At 35.2% G+C, this 17138-nt stretch overlaps 1 protein-coding gene and 6 non-coding genes across 11 annotated transcripts in view; 4 read left to right on the top strand and 3 right to left on the bottom strand.

Moving 5' to 3' along the window:
- The window catches only part of slc7a6 (solute carrier family 7 member 6), a 75704-nt gene that overhangs the window by 35166 nt on the left and 23400 nt on the right, over positions 1-17138 (top strand). The window lies entirely within an intron of this gene.
- On the top strand, positions 4698-4811 carry LOC133642794 (U5 spliceosomal RNA). Its single transcript, XR_009824604.1, has one exon. It is a non-coding gene; the product is annotated as a U5 spliceosomal RNA (small nuclear RNA).
- On the bottom strand, positions 7186-7300 carry LOC133642702 (U5 spliceosomal RNA). Its single transcript, XR_009824586.1, has one exon. It is a non-coding gene; the product is annotated as a U5 spliceosomal RNA (small nuclear RNA).
- LOC133642708 (U5 spliceosomal RNA) lies at positions 10920-11033 on the top strand. The gene has a single exon (XR_009824587.1). It is a non-coding gene; the product is annotated as a U5 spliceosomal RNA (small nuclear RNA).
- Positions 12988-13101, bottom strand: LOC133642800 (U5 spliceosomal RNA). Its single transcript, XR_009824605.1, has one exon. It is a non-coding gene; the product is annotated as a U5 spliceosomal RNA (small nuclear RNA).
- Positions 16177-16290, top strand: LOC133642696 (U5 spliceosomal RNA). Its single transcript, XR_009824582.1, has one exon. It is a non-coding gene; the product is annotated as a U5 spliceosomal RNA (small nuclear RNA).
- On the bottom strand, positions 16858-16971 carry LOC133642715 (U5 spliceosomal RNA). The gene has a single exon (XR_009824588.1). It is a non-coding gene; the product is annotated as a U5 spliceosomal RNA (small nuclear RNA).

Below are 17138 nucleotides of genomic sequence, written 5' to 3' on the forward strand. Positions count from 1 at the left end.
CAGTGCAAGCTGCTTTGGGTCAAGTCAAATCGGTTCATGTTTCTAGTCAGCATTTTAGCCATCACAATTAGTTATCAATCCGTCAAACTTTAAATCTACTTACATTTTTAAGAGATTATTGTTCTGGCAAAGTCAGAACCCAGTTGTTTTTTAATACTACAGTCCAAGAAAATCCAGGTTGTTAAGGTCACAGGTCAAATCAGTAGATACTTCTAGTCAGCATTCTAGCCATCACAATTATTAATAGATTTTTACTTCTAACATTAAATCTACTTCAATTTTTCAAAGATTATTGTCCTTGAATCCAGTTGTTTCCGAGAAGGCCTAAGTCTTCAAGGTCAAAGCAGTAAGTTTCTAGTCGGCGCTCTTTCCGCCACAACACCTACATCCGTCGCTCTACTTCAAACTCAAAATGATTTTTGTTCTATCAAAGCAAGAACGCGGTTGGTTTTTAATATTACAGTGCAAGGTACTTTGGGTCGATGAGGCTGTAAATCAAATCGTTTCATGTTTCTAGTCAGCATTTTAGCCATCACAATTAGTTATCAATCCGTCAAACTTTAAATCTACTTACATTTTTAAGAGGTTATTGTTCTGGCAAAGTCGGAACCCAGTTGGTTTTTAATACTACAGTCCAAGAAAATCCAGGTTGTTAAGGTCACTGGTCAAATCAGTAGATACTTCTAGTCAGCATTCTAGCCATCACAATTATTAATAGATTTTTACTTCTAACATTCAATCTACTTACATTTTTAAAAGATGATTGTTCTTGAATCCAGTTGTTTCCAAGACGGCCTTCGTCTTCGAGGTCAAATCAGTAAGTTTCTAGTCGGCGCTCTTTCCGCCACAATACCTACCTCAGTCGCTCTACTTCAAACTCGAAATGATTTTTGTTCCATCAAAGCAAGAACGCGATTGTTTTTTAATATTACAGTGCAAGGTGCCTTGGGTCGATGAGGGCGTAAGTCAATTGTTTTATGTTTCTAGGCAGCATTTTAGCCATCACAATTAGTTATCAATCCGTCAAACTTTAAATCTACTTACATTTTTGAGAGATTATTTTTCTGGCAAAGTAGTAACCCAGTTGGTTTTTAATATTACAGTCCAAGAAAATCCAGGTTTTTAAGGTCACTGGTCAAATCAGTGCATATTTCTAGTCAGCATTCTAGCCATCACAATTATTAATTAATTTTTACTTCTAACATCCAATCTACTTCAATTTTTAAAAGATGATTGTTCTTGAATCCAGTTGTTCCCAAGAAGGCCTACGTCTTCGAGGTCAAATCAGTAAGTTTCTAGTCGGCGCTCTTTCCGCCACACCACCTACCTCAGTCGCTCTACTTCAAACTCAAAACGATTTTTGTTCTATCAAAGCAAGAACGCGGTTGGTTTTTAATACTACAGTGCAAGGTGCTTTGGGTCAAGTCAAATCGGTTCATGTTTCTAGTCAGCATTTTAGCCATCACAATTAGTTATCAATCCATCAAACTTTAAATCTACTTACATTTTTAAGAGATTATTGTTCTGGCAAAGTCGGAACCCAGTTGGTTTTTAATACTACAGTCCAAGAAAATCCAGGTTGTTAAGGTCACTGGTCAAATCAGTAGATACTTCTAGTCAGCATTCTAGCCATCACAATTATTAATAGATTTTTACTTCTAACATTAAATCTACTTCAATTTGTCAAAGATTATTGTTCTTGAATCCAGTTGTTTCCGAGAAGGCCTAAATCTTCGAGGTCAAAACAGTAAGTTTCTAGTCGGCGCTCTTTCCGCCACAACACCTACATCAGTCGCTCTACTTCAAACTCAAAATTATTTTTGTTCTATCAAAGCAAGAACGCGTTTGGTTTTTAATACTACAGTGCAAGGTGCTTTGTGTCGATGAGGCTGTAAATCAAATCGTTTCATGTTTCTAGTCAGCATTTTAGCCATCACAATTTGTTATCAATCTGTCAAACATTAAATCTACTTACATTTTTAAGAGGTTATTGTTCTGGCAAAGTCGGAACCCAGTTGGTTTTTAATACTACAGTCCAAGAAAATCCAGGTTGTTAAGGTCACAGGTCAAATCAGTAGATACTTCTAGTCAGCATTCTAGCCATCACAATTATTAATAGATTTTTACTTCCAACATTCAATCTACTTCAATTTTTAAAAGATGATTGTTCTTGAATCCAGTTGTTTCCAAGAAGGCCTACGTCTTCGAGGTCAAATCAGTAAGTTTCTAGTCGGCGCTCTTTCCGCCACAACACCTACATCAGTCACTCTACTTCAAACTCAAAACGATTTTTGTTCTATCAAAGCAAGAACGCGATTGTTTTTTAATATTACAGTGCAAGGTGCTTTGGGTCGATGAGGGCGTAAGTCAATTGTTTTATGTTTCTAGGCAGCATTTTAGCCATCACAATTAGTTATCAATCCGTCAAACATTAAATCTACTTACATTTTTAAGAGATTATTTTTCTGGCAAAGTAGGAACCCAGTTGGTTTTTAATATTACAGTCCAAGAAAATCCAGGCTGTTAAGGTCACTGGTCAAATCAGTAGATACTTCTAGTCAGCATTCTAGCCATCACAATTATTAATTAATTTTTACTTCTAACATCCAATCTACTTCAATTTTTAAAAGATGATTGTTCTTGAATCCAGTTTTTTCCGATAAGGCCTACGTCTTCGAGGTCAAATCAGTAAGTTTCTAGTCGGCGCTCTTTCCGCCACAATACCTACATCCGTCGCCCTACTTCAAACTCAAAACGATTTTTGTGCTATCAAAGCAAGAACGCGGTTGGTTTTTAATACTACAGTGCAAGCTGCTTTGGGTCAAGTCAAATCGGTTCACGTTTCTAGTCAGCATTTTAGCCATCACAATTAGTTATCAATCCGTCAAACTTTAAATCTACTTACATTTTTAAGAGATTATTGTTCTGGCAAAGTAGGAACCCAGTTGGTTTTTAATATTACAGTCCAAGAAAATCCAGGTTTTTAAGGTCACTGTTCAAATCAGTGCAAATTTCTAGTCAGCATTCTAGCCATCACAATTATTAATTAATTTTTACTTCTAACATTCAATCTACTTAAATATTTAAAAGATGATTGTTCTTGAATCCAGTTGTTTCCGAGAAGGCCTACGTCTTCGAGGTCAAATCAGTAAGTTTCTAGTCGGCGCTCCTTCCGCAACAACACCTACCTCAGTCACTCTACTTCAAACTCAAAACGATTTTTGTTCTATCAAAGCAAGAAGCCGGTTGGTTTTGAATATTACAGTGCAAGGTGCTTTAGTTCGCTGAGGTTGAAGGCTAAATCTGTTCATATTTCTAGTCAGCATTCTAGCCATCACAATTATACATTTTTACTAGAAACATTTTTGATTTACCCAAATTTTTAAGAGCTTTTTGTTTTGTCGATGCAAGAACCCAGCTGTTTTTAATATTACTGTCAAACTCTTTTTCACTGGGGGCCACATCGCTGTAATGACTGCCCTCTGAGGGCCGTTTGTAACCGTGAATAATTTATAAATATACATTTATATAAGGATTCATCTCATGATATTATACAATTGCCTATGTATTTTTTTTTATTACCCGTTTTTTGTTTTTTTTTTACATACACTATAACAATAAAGATGCACTTTTAGTACACCGAGCAGAACGACGGATTGGCGTGCGCATGCGTGCGCACACACCAGGAAAAGATAAACGTGGTGGCATTAAATGGGAAAGAAATCAATATTTTTATTTATTTATTTACATCATTTAAAAATCTACTTTTTGTCAGGCCGCAGACATAGATTTAAGATACAGTTAAGTGCCTCGTTTTTTTTTTTAATAATTTTTTTTTTTTTTAACAAACTCCGTGCGTCATTAATTGCAATGACAGAAGAGTGAAAGTTGTGAGAAATGTGGCGGTAATACTCCCTGATTTATTTGTTTTAAAGTCTACCCGTTTGTAATGTTTATATTCGTGTTCCATTTTATTCATAAGTAAGCTATTTGTTTTTAAACAAAACATTAAAACATCACAGAACACGATGTCGCTGTGGGAAAAAAAAAAAAAGTAAGTCCAGGAAGTGACGTAGCTTCCGGGCATGCGTGATCGAGTAGTGATAGCTCGCTTGGTACTTAACTTGCTTTTCACTCCACTCAAAACGTCATAAAAAATACACTTACCGACCTTGGCGTTAGACATTTAAGCATTATCAATAAGTAAATGCCATTTAAACCCGTAGATGTACCTCTCAGTGTCGTGTCAACAACGGGATGTCTGCGGATCTTCAAAATAAAAGTGGCAGGAAATACCAAAATAAAGCCGTTTTGTGTTCAAAAATGAATATAAAGCCAAGCCAAAACCGATTACAAGATGTGGATTTTGTTGAAATTCACACATAAATATAAATATATATATATATATGTTCTCGTTATTTGTTACACTACTTGCTACATAACGCGTCTATTTGAAATGACAGCGTGTTGTATGTACTTCCCAGAATCCTTTGCGTGCAGCCCACCAAATAGTGAAGTAAAGCTCGAAGACAGGCGGCTCAAATGTGTTGATATTTTTAAGGTGGCACTGCGTTGTCTGTGAATGTGATTGGATGTCATCAGTTGTTGTTGGTTAATTAAAGTGTGCCACCTTAAGACCGTGTGTTACCTCGGTGTGGCTGGGAATGTCCTTGGCCACAGTACGTTTCCACGGCAGATCACTCTTGTTTCTCTTCAGATCGCATAAATCTTTCGCCTTTTACTAAAGATTTCCGTGGGGAGGAACAACAAGAGTATAACTCAATTTTTTGATGCCCTGCGAAAGCGGGGCTTCTCTACTTTGTCAAAATAATATCGAATATTGACACTGCGCATGTCAGTAACGTTGTGTAGTTGTGATAATAGGCAGAGTATCGACACTTTGTATCGCCAGTCCAGATTTTAAATGCTTGATAAACTATGTGTGATACCACTCATTTTCTATACGATACTAAGAAAGATTCAGGCTGATATCGGCGATAATTTAGTGCAGATATACCTGTCTGCTAAAATTAAAGAAGTTGAGTCTTTTCAAACAATAACGTATCTATCTGGAAAAACAACAACACAATAGTTAAATTGTAAGAAAAAAATATAATATATACGTAGTAATTTTAGCACAAAGTTGTGTCCTTAAATGTATATAATATTTGTTTTTAGCATTGAAAAAAATATATATATAATAAAATGCCCCAAAAAAGTTTAGACAGCCCTGATCTGAAATATTAGAAGTGCTTGTTAATTCAAAAAAATAAAACAATACTAACTTATGAATTCATTAAAAAAAAATATCACAACAACCACAATAAACAATGCTAAATATTTAACTGAATATTAATATTTTCATAGAGGTATATTTTTTGACACACTAGGTTATGCAGTTACAGCATAGAAAATAAATAATTATGTATATATATATATATATATATATATATATATATATATATATATATATATATATATATATATATATATATATATATATATATATGTATATATATATATATATATATATATATTAGAGCTGCAACTAACGATTAATTTGATAATCGATTAATCTGTCGATTATTACTTCGATTAATCGATTAATAATCGGATAAAAGAGACAAACTACATTTCTATCCTTTCCAGTATTTTATTGAAGAAAACCATCATACTGGCACCATACTTATTTTGATTATTGTTTCTCTGCTGTTTGTACATGTTGCAGTTTATAAATAAAGGTTTATTTATTTTTTTATTTAAAAAAAAAATAATTTTATTTTTTTTTAAAGCATCTGCGCATGCGCATAGCATAGATCCAACGAATCGATGACTAAATTAATCGGCAACTATTTTTATAATCGATTAGTTGTTGCAGCCCTAATATATATATATATATATATATATATATATATATATATATATATATATATATATATATATATATATATATATATATATATATATATATATATATATATAACAAAATGACCTCCAAATACTTTTCAGTATGTGGCCTTTGGTGGAAAACATTTAGACAGCCCTGATCTGAAATATTAGAAGCGCTTAAAATAAAAATAAAATATACCGAAAATATAAACCATGTTTAGTTAGTTCATTCAAAAAAATTAAACAATACTAACTTATGAATTCATTTTTTTTTAAAACACAATAAACAATGCTAAATATTTAACTGAATATGAATATTTTCGTAGAGGTATACTTTTTGACACACTAGGTTATGCACTTAAACAATCGTAATATTATTATTAATTTTATTTTATTCTTACATCGGACAAAAACAACGGTAAATGTTAAGAAAAAAGAGCAAAAAAATCTGTATTTAATGAGAAAATGCGGAAATGTTTTAACTAATAATGAATAATAATTTACTTAGTCACCTATTATACTAAAAAATACATCAATATGGCCCTTTTGTGGAAAAAATTTGGTGGAAAACATTTGTTGTTTTTATTTCTTTGTTATATTCCAACATGTTTATTAGTCAGTCACTGTGAAAATGACAATATATTTTACAGTAAAAAACTGACAGCTCAGTTGCTAGACTTTTACTGTAAAAAACAACAACTATAGTACCGTTGTTTTAATTGACAGTAATACGCTGTAAAAAAAAAAAAAACAGTGAATTGTATAATAAAATTGTGGCGACTGAGCTGCCAGTTATTTTTACTGCAAAATCTAAATCATTTTTTTACAGGTTATGTACAAATTATACACCGGATAACATTACAATTCATAGGCAATTGTATAATTTAATGTGATGAATCCATATAAATGTATAATTATAAAGTATTCAAGGTTACATAACAGCGATGTGGCCCCCAGTGAAAAGAGTAATGTTTTTTTTAAAAAGCTAAAAGAATATATTTAAAAACAAAACTTGTGTAATAGGTGACTAAGTATATTGCTAATATTATTTTAAAATGTCGGCTTTTTCTCATTAAATTCCAATTGTTTTACTGTTGTTGTTTGATTATACACATGTATTGACATTTTAGCAGGCACGTTACAAAGTATATGTGTCGGATCGGTATCGCCGATACCAAGTAAGTATCGCACATCACTAGTTTAAACATGTCAAATTCCGACTGGTGATACATTATGTCGATTGCGTCGCTTCTGTCACAGTGGCCGTTATCGATATTGTTTTTGACAAAGTAGAGAAGTCCCGCTTTCGCAGGGCATCAAAAAAATTGCGTTATACTCTTGTTGTTCCTCCCCACGGAAATCTTTAGTAAAAGGCGAAAGATTTATGCGATCTGAAGAGAAACAAGAGTGATCTGCCGTGGAAACGTACTGTGGCCAAGGACATTCCCAGCCACACCGAGGTAACACACGGTCTTAAGGTGGCACACTTTAATTAACCAACAACAACTGATGACATCCAATCACATTCACAGACAACGCAGTGCCACCTTAAAAATATCAACACATTTTAGCCGCCTGTCTTCGAGCTTTACTTCACTATTTGGTGGGCTGCACGCAAAGGATTCTGGGAATGCCATACAAGGCAAGGCAAGGCAAGGCAACTTTATTTGTATAGCGCTTTTCATACACAAGGCAGACTCAAAGTGCTTCACAGACAACAAAGTGAAATGAAAGAAAATAAAAGCAAAATTAAAATGCAGACAATAAAAATAAAAACAGTGCAGACGTTAAAAGTTAAAAGATTAAAAGATTTAGCTGAAAGCTAAGGTGAACATAAAAGTCTTCAGTCTAGTTTTAAAAGTAGTGAGAGTTGGGGAGAGTCTGACATCTTCAGGAAGTTTATTCCAGCTATGTGTTGCATAGTGACTGAATGATGATCTCCCTTGATTTGAGTTTACTCTGGGAACCGCTAACAGATTGGTCTCAGAAGATCTTAGTGATCTAGAGGGCATATATAGTGGGAGCATATCAGTGATATACTTGGGCCCTAGACCATGTAGTGATTTATATGTGAGCAGGAGGATTTTGAAATCTATTCTCTGATGTACAGGGAGCCAATGTAAGGATTTAAGAATTGGTGTAATGTGCTCACATTTTTTGGTCTTTGTTAGAACTCTAGCAGCAGCGTTCTGAACAAGCTGTAGCTGCCTGACAGTTTTTTTGGGAAGACCTGCAAGGAGACCATTACAATAGTCTAGCCTACTGGTAATAAAGGCATGTACAAGTTTTTCTAAGTCTTGAGCTGACATGAGCCCTCTAAGTCTTTTTACATTTTTGAGGTGATAGTAGGCCGATTTTGTTACTGATTTGATGTGACTGTCGAAATGTAAATCAGAATCTAAAATAACCCCAAGATTTCTGGCTTTATTTGAGGTTTTCAGGGACAGTGATTGAAGGTGTTGGATGACTTTAAACCTTTCTTTTTTAGCACCAAAAACAATTATCTCAGTTTTATCTTCATTTAGTTGTAGGAAATTTTGGCACATCCAGTGTTTGACTTGCTCAATGCACTGGCACAGAAGATCTATGGGGCGATAGTCATTTGGTGATAGCGCTACATAGATTTGGGTGTCATCGGCATAGCAATGATGGTCAATGTTATTATTTTGCATGATTTGTCCTAGTGGGAGCATATAGATGTTAAATAAAGTCGGCCCCAAGATTGAACCTTGGGGGACTCCACACGTTACGTTGGTTGGTTCTGATACAAAGTCACCAATGGAAACAAAATAGTTCCTATCTTGTAGATATGACTTGAACCAGCTTAAAACTGTGCCTGAGATCCCCACCCAGTTTTCCAACCTGTCCAAAAGTATTGAGTGGTCGACAGTGTCAAATGCAGCACTGAGGTCCAAAAGCATTAATACTGAAGTTTTGCCAGAGTCTGTGTTTAGACGGATGTCATTTATAACTTTAAGAAGGGCCGTCTCTGTGCTATGAAGAGGTCGAAATCCTGACTGGAAGTTGTTGTGGCAGCCAGTAGAAGCCAAGAAGTGATTTAGTTGTTGGAGGACAACTTTCTCAATTATTTTACTTATGAATGGTAGATTTGAAATTGGTCTGTAGTTGTTGATAACAGAGGCATCTAGGCTCTGCTTTTTTAGAAGAGGTTTAATGACTGCAGTTTTGAAAGCCTTCGGGAAATTGCCCGATTTAATAGAATTATTAACTATTTGCAAGATGTCTGTTGATAGGCAGTCAAAAACATTCTTAAAGAAGTTGGTAGGTAAAACATCAAGGCAGCAGGTGGATGACTTTAGAGCTGTCACCGTTTCCACTAGAGTTTTAGAGTCTATGGCATTAAAGCTTGCCATCATTGCTGTGTTACTTTTGCCTAAATGGGGTGGTGATCCAACTTTTTTACTTGAGATATTGATGGTGCGTCTGATGCCTTCAATTTTATCAGTATAAAAGAATGCAAAGTCATTGCATTTCTGCGTGGAATGGAGTTCGGCTGGTATTTGTGTTGGGGGTTTAGTCAGTCTGTCAACGATTGTGAATAGGGTTTTGGCCTTATTTGTGTTGCTGTTTATGATATTGGAGAAGAATGTTTCTCTAGCACTTTTTAAGACTAAATTGTAGGCCTGGAGGCTCTCTTTATAGATGTCATGGTGAATATGAAGTTTTGTATTCCGCCAGATTCGTTCAGCCTTCCTGCACTCTCTTCTCTGGGCTGTTACAGCAGCAGATTTTCTCCAGGGTGCCTTTTGCTTGCCAGAAATCGTTTTAACTGTAACAGGTGCAATGATATCTATGATATTCACAATTTTGGAATTAAAGTTGCTTACAAGATCATCAGCATGACATGGGTTTAGAGGTGGTAGTATGAGGAGATGGCGTTTTTAAAGAGGACATTAGCATGTTCATTTATGTACCGCTTTTTGACATTCTTTGATTCTGTTTGTGTGTCCGGAATTACAGAAATATTAAAGAAAACACAGAAATGATCAGACAATGAAGGATCAATCACAAGAACATCAGAAACATTGAGACCTTTTGTGATAATCAGGTCCAGGGTGTGTCCCTTATAATGTGTAGCCTCTTTCACATGTTGAGACAGTTCAAATGTGTCTAAAATAGTAAAAAGTTATTTTGCGCCCTTGTCATTTAAATCGTCAATATGAAAATTAAAATCACCAGTTATAACCAGGCAGTCAAAGTCAGTGGAGATGCTAGACAATAGTTCAGTAAAATCATCAAAAAAATTTGCAGAATATTTAGGTGGCCTGTAGATAATTAACAAGAGAATTTTGGGAGAGCATTTCAACACAGCACACAGGTATTCAAATGATGTAAACTCACCGAGTGACATCTGTTTCCCCTGAAACATGTTTTTAATATAGCAGCAACCCCTCCACCTCTTTTCCCCGATCTACATATATCAATGAAGTTATAGTTGGGGGGTGCTATACAACACGCTGTCATTTCAAATAGACGTTCTATATAACAAGTAGTGTAACATACAACGAGAATAAATAATCTGTTTTGGCTTCACTTCATATTTGTTTTTTAACACATAACGGCTTTATTTTGGTATTTCCTCTCATGATGTTGAACTTTTATTTTGAAGATAGTTGGACATCCTGTTGTTGACGGAAGAGGCACATCGACGTGTTGTGAAGTTAACTTTGACGTATTGACAATGCTGATGTTTATTAATGGCAATGTCTTATATCAAGGTCGGTAAGTGTAGTTTTTTGAACGTTTCGAGCGGGGTGAAAAGCAAGCTAACTAGATATACTAAGTCTAAGTTACAGGAAGTCGCGTGTGTTAAAAACAAATCCACATTTTACAAAATAAATTCAAACATTTAAAATGTGTTGATATTTTTAAGGTGGCACTGCGTTGTCTGTGAATGTGATTGGATGTCATCAGTTGTTGTTGGTTAATTAAAGTGTGCCACCTTAAGACCGTGTGTTACCTCGGTGTGGCTGGGAATGTCCTTGGCCACAGTACGTTTCCACGGCAGATCACTCTTGTTTCTCTTCAGATCGCATAAATCTTTCGCCTTTTACTAAAGATTTCCGTGGGGAGGAACAACAAGAGTATAACGCAATTTTTTGATACCCTGCGAAAGCGGGGCTTCTCTACTTTGTCAAAAACAATATCGATGGTGACCACTGTGGCAGAAGCGAGGCAATCGACATTATGTATCACCAGTCGGAAATTGACACGCTTAAATACCTAGTGATGTGCGATACTTACTTGGTATCGGCGATACCGATCCGACACATATACTTTGTAACGTGCCTGCTAAAATGTCAATAAATGTGTATAATCAAACAACATATCTATTTAAAAAACAACAACAGTAAAACAATTGGAATTTAATGAGAAAAAGCCGACATTTTAAACTAATATTAGCAATATACTTAGTCACCTATTACTCAAGTTTTGTTTTTAAATATATTCTTTTAGCTTTTAAAAAAAAAACATTACTCTTTTTCTCTGGGAGCCACATCGCTGTTAGGTAACCTTGAATACTTTATAATTATACATTTATATGGATTCATCACATTAAATTATACAATTGCCTATGCATTTTAATGTTACCCGGTGTATTTTTTTTTGTACATAACCTGTAAAAAAATGTATTTAGATTTTGCAGTAAAAAATAACTGGCAGCTCAGTCGCCACAATTGTATTATACAATTCACTGTGTTTTTTTTACAGCATATTACTGTCAATTAAAACAACAGTACTATAGTTTTTTTTTACAGTAAAATTCTAGCAACTGAGCTGTCAGTTTTTGACTGTAAAATATATTGTCATTTTCACAGTGACTGACTAATAAACATGTTGGAATATAACAAAGAAATAAAAACAAAAAATGTTTTCCACCAAACTTTTTCCACAAAAGGGCCATATTGATATATTTTTTTGTATAATAGGTGACTAAGTCGATTATTACTCATTATTAGTTAAAACATTTCCGCATTTTCTCATTACATACCGATTTTTTTGCTCTTTTTTCTTAACATTTACCGTTGTTTTTGTCCGATGTAAGAATAAAATAAAATTAATAATAATATTACTATTGTTTGGGTGCATAACCTAGTGTGTCAAAAAGTATACCTCTACGAAAATATAATTCATATTCAGTTAAATATAAAATATTAAAAATGAATTCATAAGTTAGTATTGTTTAATTTTTTTGAATTAACTAACTAAACATGGTTTATATTTTCGGTATATTTTATTTTTATTTTAAGCGCTTCCAATATTTCAGATCAGGGCTGTCTAAATGTTTTCCACCAAAGGCCACATACTTAAAAGTATTTGGGGGCCATTTTATATATATATATATATATATATATATATATATATATATATATATATATATATATATATATATATATATATATATATATATATATATATATATATATATATATATATATATATATCATTATTTATTTTCTATGCTGTAACTGCATAACCTAGTGTGTCAAAAAATATACCTCAACGAAAATATTAATATTAAGTTAAATATTTAGCATTGTTTATTGTGGTTGTTGTGATTTTTTTAATGAATTCACAAGTTAGTATTGTTTTATTTTTTTGAATTAACAAGCGCTTCTAATATTTCAGATCAGGGCTGTCTAAACTTTTTTTTTTTTTTTTTAAATGCTAAAAACAAATATTATATACATTTAAAGACACATCTTGGTGCTAAAATTACTACGTACATTAGTTTTAAAATGTCAGCTTTTTGTCTTTAAACTACAATTTTTTTGCTATTTTTTTCTTACAATTTAACTATTGTGTTTTTTTTTCCAGATAGATACGTTATTGTTTGAAAAGACTCAACTTCTTTAATTTTAGCAGACAGGTATTTTTGCAATAATTATCGCCAAAATCAGCCTGAATCTTTCTTAGTATCGTATAGAAAATGAGTGGTATCACACATTGTTTATCAAGCATTTACAATCTGGACTGGCGATACAAAGTGTCGATACTCTGCCTATTATCACAACTACACAACGTTACTGACATGCGCAGTGTCAATATTCGATATTATTTTGACCAGGTTAGAGAAGCCCCGCTTTCGCAGGGCATCAAAAAATTGCGTTATACTCTTGTTGTTCCTCCCCACGGAAATCTTTAGTAAAAGGCGAAAGATTTATGCGATCTGAAGAGAAACAAGAGTGATCTGCCGTGGAAACGTACTGTGGCCAAGGACATTCCCAGCCACACCGAGGTAACACACGGTCTTAAGGTGGCACACTTTAATTAACCAACAACAACTGATGACATCCAATCACATTCACAGACAACGCAGTGCCACCTTAAAAATATCAACACATTTTAGCCGCCTGTCTTCGAGCTTTACTTCACTATTTGGTGGGCTGCACGCAAAGGATTCTGGGAATTACATACAACAAGTAGCGTAACATATAACGAGAATATATATATGTTTATATTTATGTGTTAATTTCAGCAAAACCCACTTCACTTCATATTTGTTTTTGAACACATAACGGCTTTATTTTGGTATTTCCTGCCACGATGTTGGGCTTTTATTTTGAAGATCGGCGGACACGGGAGTCATGTGTTGTGACGTTAACTTTTGGGGTTTTAAATGGCATTTACGTATTGATAATGCTGATGTTTAGTATGTGGAAATGTCTTATATCAAGGTCGGTAAGTGTAGTTTTTTTGAACGTTTCGAGTGGGGTGAAAAGCAAGATAACTAGATATACATCTAAGTTATTAAAAATAAATTAAGACCTTTAACGATGGGAGTCAATGGCGCCCCCGTGCGTCAATAATTGCAATGACAGAAGAGTGAAAGTTAAAAATGTGGCGATAATACGCCCTGATTTTTGTTTTTTTAAATGTACCCCTTGTTCATGTTTATATTATTTTCCCTTTTACTCCCATGTAAGCACTTTTTACACCGAACATTTAAATATCACAGAACATGAGGTCGCAAAAAAAAAAAAAAGTAAGTCCAGGAAGTGACGTAATTTTCGCGCATGCGTGGACCGATCAGTAGCGACAGCTTCGCTTGGTAGTTAATCTTTCTTTTCACCCGACTCAAAACGTCCTGATAACTACACTTACCGACCTTGATTTAATATATTTCAACATACTAAACATCAGCATTATCAATAAGTAAACGCTATTTAAACCACAATAATTATCTCCACAACACATGACGACGTACCTCTCTGTCTTGCGCCAACAACGGGATGTCCGCCGATATTCAAAATAAAAGCTCAACATCGTGGCAGGAAATACCAAAATAAAGCCGTTAAGTGTTCAACAATAAATATGAAGCGAAGCCAAAACAGATTACAAGATGTGGATTTTGCTGAAATCCACACATAATAACAAACATATATATGTTACACCAGTGTTTTTCAACCACTAGTATGTCGTGAGAGATTATGTAGTTTCACCTATTTGGGTTACAAATATTTTTTTGCAAAGCAGTAATTATAATCCGCAAATAATGTGCCGTTGTTGAGTGTCGGTGCTGTCTAGAGCTCGGCAGAGTAACCGTGTTACTGTCCTCAACATCAGTGGGTGGAAGGCGGTAGCTAATTGCTTAGTAGATGTCGGGAACACGTCGTGTGAGACGACGGTGGTTTGTCGTGATCACAATATGCAGACGACAGCGGGAGGCAAAAAGGTGTCCAATGCTTAAACCAAAAATAAACAAAAGGCGAGTGCCCCTAAGAAAAGGCATTGAAGCTTAGGGATGTCCATGCAGAACGAAACTGAAACTGAACTGGCGACAAAGTAAACAAAAACAGAATGCTGGACGACAGCAAAGACTTACAGCGTGTGGAGCAGCAGACGGCGTCCACAAAATACATCCGTACATGACATGACAATCAACAATGTCCACACAAAACAAAGATAGCAACAACTTAAATATTCTTGATTGCTACAACAAAGCAGGTGCGGCGACAAAGTAAACAAAAACAGAATGCTGGACGACAGCAAAGACTTACAGTGTGTGGAGCAGAGACGGCGTCCACAAAGTGCATCCATACATGACATGACAATCAACAATGTTCACACAAAAAAAAGATAGCAACAACATAAATATTCTAGATTGCTACAACAAAGCAGGTGCGGCGACAAAGTAAACAAAAACAGAATGCTGGACGACAGCAAAGACTTACAGCGTGTGGAGCAGCAGACGGCGTCCACAAAGTGCATCCATACATGACATGACAATCAACAATGTTCACACAAAAAAAATAGCAACAACTTCAATCAATCAATCAATCAATCAATCAATGTTTACTTACATAGCCCTAAATCACGAGTGTCTCAAAGGGCTGCACAAGCCACAACGACATCCTCGGCTCAGATCCCACATCAGGGCAAGGAAAAACTCAACCCAATGGGATAACAATGAGAAACCTTGGAGGGGACCGCAGATGTGGGAACTTAAATATTGTTGATTGCTACAACAAAGCAGGTGCGGCGACAAAGTAAACAAAAACAGAACGCTGGACGACAGCAAAGACTTACGGTGTGTGGAGCAGAGACGACTTCCGCAAAGTACATCCGTACATGACATGACAATCAACAATGTCCCCACAAAAAAACGTAGCAACAACTTAAATATTCTTGATTGCTACAACAAAGCAGGTGCGGCGACAAAGTAAACAAAAACAGAACGCTGGACGACAGCAAAGACTTACGGCGTGTGGAGCAGAGACTGTGTCCACAAAGTACATCAGTACATGACATGACAATCAACAATGTCCACACAAAAAAAAGATAGCAACAACTTAAATATTGTTGATTGCTACAACAAAGCAGGTGCGGCGACAAATTAAACAAAAACAGAACGCTGGACGACAGCAAAGACTTACGGCGTGTAGAGCAGAGGCGGCGTCCACAAAGTACATCTGTACATGACATGACAATCAACAATGTCCACACAAAAAAAAGATAGCAACAACTTAACTATTCTTGATTGCTAAAACAAAGCAGGTTTTATATATAGAACGTCTATTTTAAATGAAAGGTGTTGTATGTAATACCCAGAATCCTTTGCGTGCAGCCCACCAAATAGTGAAGTAAAGCTCGAAGACAGGCGGCTAAAATGTGTTGATATTTTTAAGGTGGCACTGCGTTGTCTGTGAATGTGATTGGATGTCATCAGTTGTTGTTGGTTAATTAAAGTGTGCCACCTTAAGACCGTGTGTTACCTCGGTGTGGCTGGGAATGTCCTTGGCCACAGTACGTTCCCACGGCAGATCACTCTTGTTTCTCTTCAGATCGCATAAATCTTTCGCCTTTTACTAAAGATTTCCGTGGGGAGGAACAACAAGAGTATAACGCAATTTTTAGATGCCCTGCTAAAGCGGGGCCACTCTAAATTGTTCAAGACAATATTGGCAGTGGCTTCCGAGGAAGTCGCTATCGCCCTGTAGATGTGATTATAGTGTGGGTATTGACATTCTGTATCGTCTTTCCGGATTGTAAATGGCTTAAAAACTTGTGTGATAAAACTTAATTTCTTGACGATGCGATACCTAGAAAGATTCAGGCTGATATCGGCGATCACTTAGTGCAAATATTCTTTGTTAAAATTAAAACATTTTAATTTAAAGACAAAAACTAATATACGTAATCATTTATAATACAAAGTTGTGTCTTTAAATGTATATAATATTTGTTTTTAGCATTAAAAAAAAAATAAAAATGTTTAATTTAAAGACAAAAAGCTGACATTTTTAAACTAATATACGTAGTCATTTATAATACACAATACAGGTTACTAAGTATCTGTGTCGGACCGGTATTGCCGATACCAAGTAAGTATCTCACATCACTAGTTGTTTTAGCATGTAAAATTTCGACTGGTGATACATAATGTCGATTGCCTCAATTCTGCCACACTGACTATTATCGATATTGTTTTTGACAAGTTAGAGTGGCCCCGCTTTCGCAGGGCGTCAAAAAATTGCGTTATACTCTTGTTGTTCCTCCACACGGAAATCTTTAGTAAAAGGCGAAAGATTTATGCGATCTGAAGAGAAACAAGAGTGATCTGCCGTGGAAACGTACTGTGGCCAAGGACATTCCCAGCCACACCGAGGTAACACACGGTCTTAAGGTGGCACACTTTAATTAACCAACAACAACTGATGACATCCAATCACATTCACAGACAACGCAGTGCCACCTTAAAAATATCAACACATTTTAGCCGCCTG

This window comes from Entelurus aequoreus, linkage group LG02 (genome assembly GCF_033978785.1).
Source record: "Entelurus aequoreus isolate RoL-2023_Sb linkage group LG02, RoL_Eaeq_v1.1, whole genome shotgun sequence".
NCBI lineage: Eukaryota > Metazoa > Chordata > Actinopteri > Syngnathiformes > Syngnathidae > Entelurus > Entelurus aequoreus.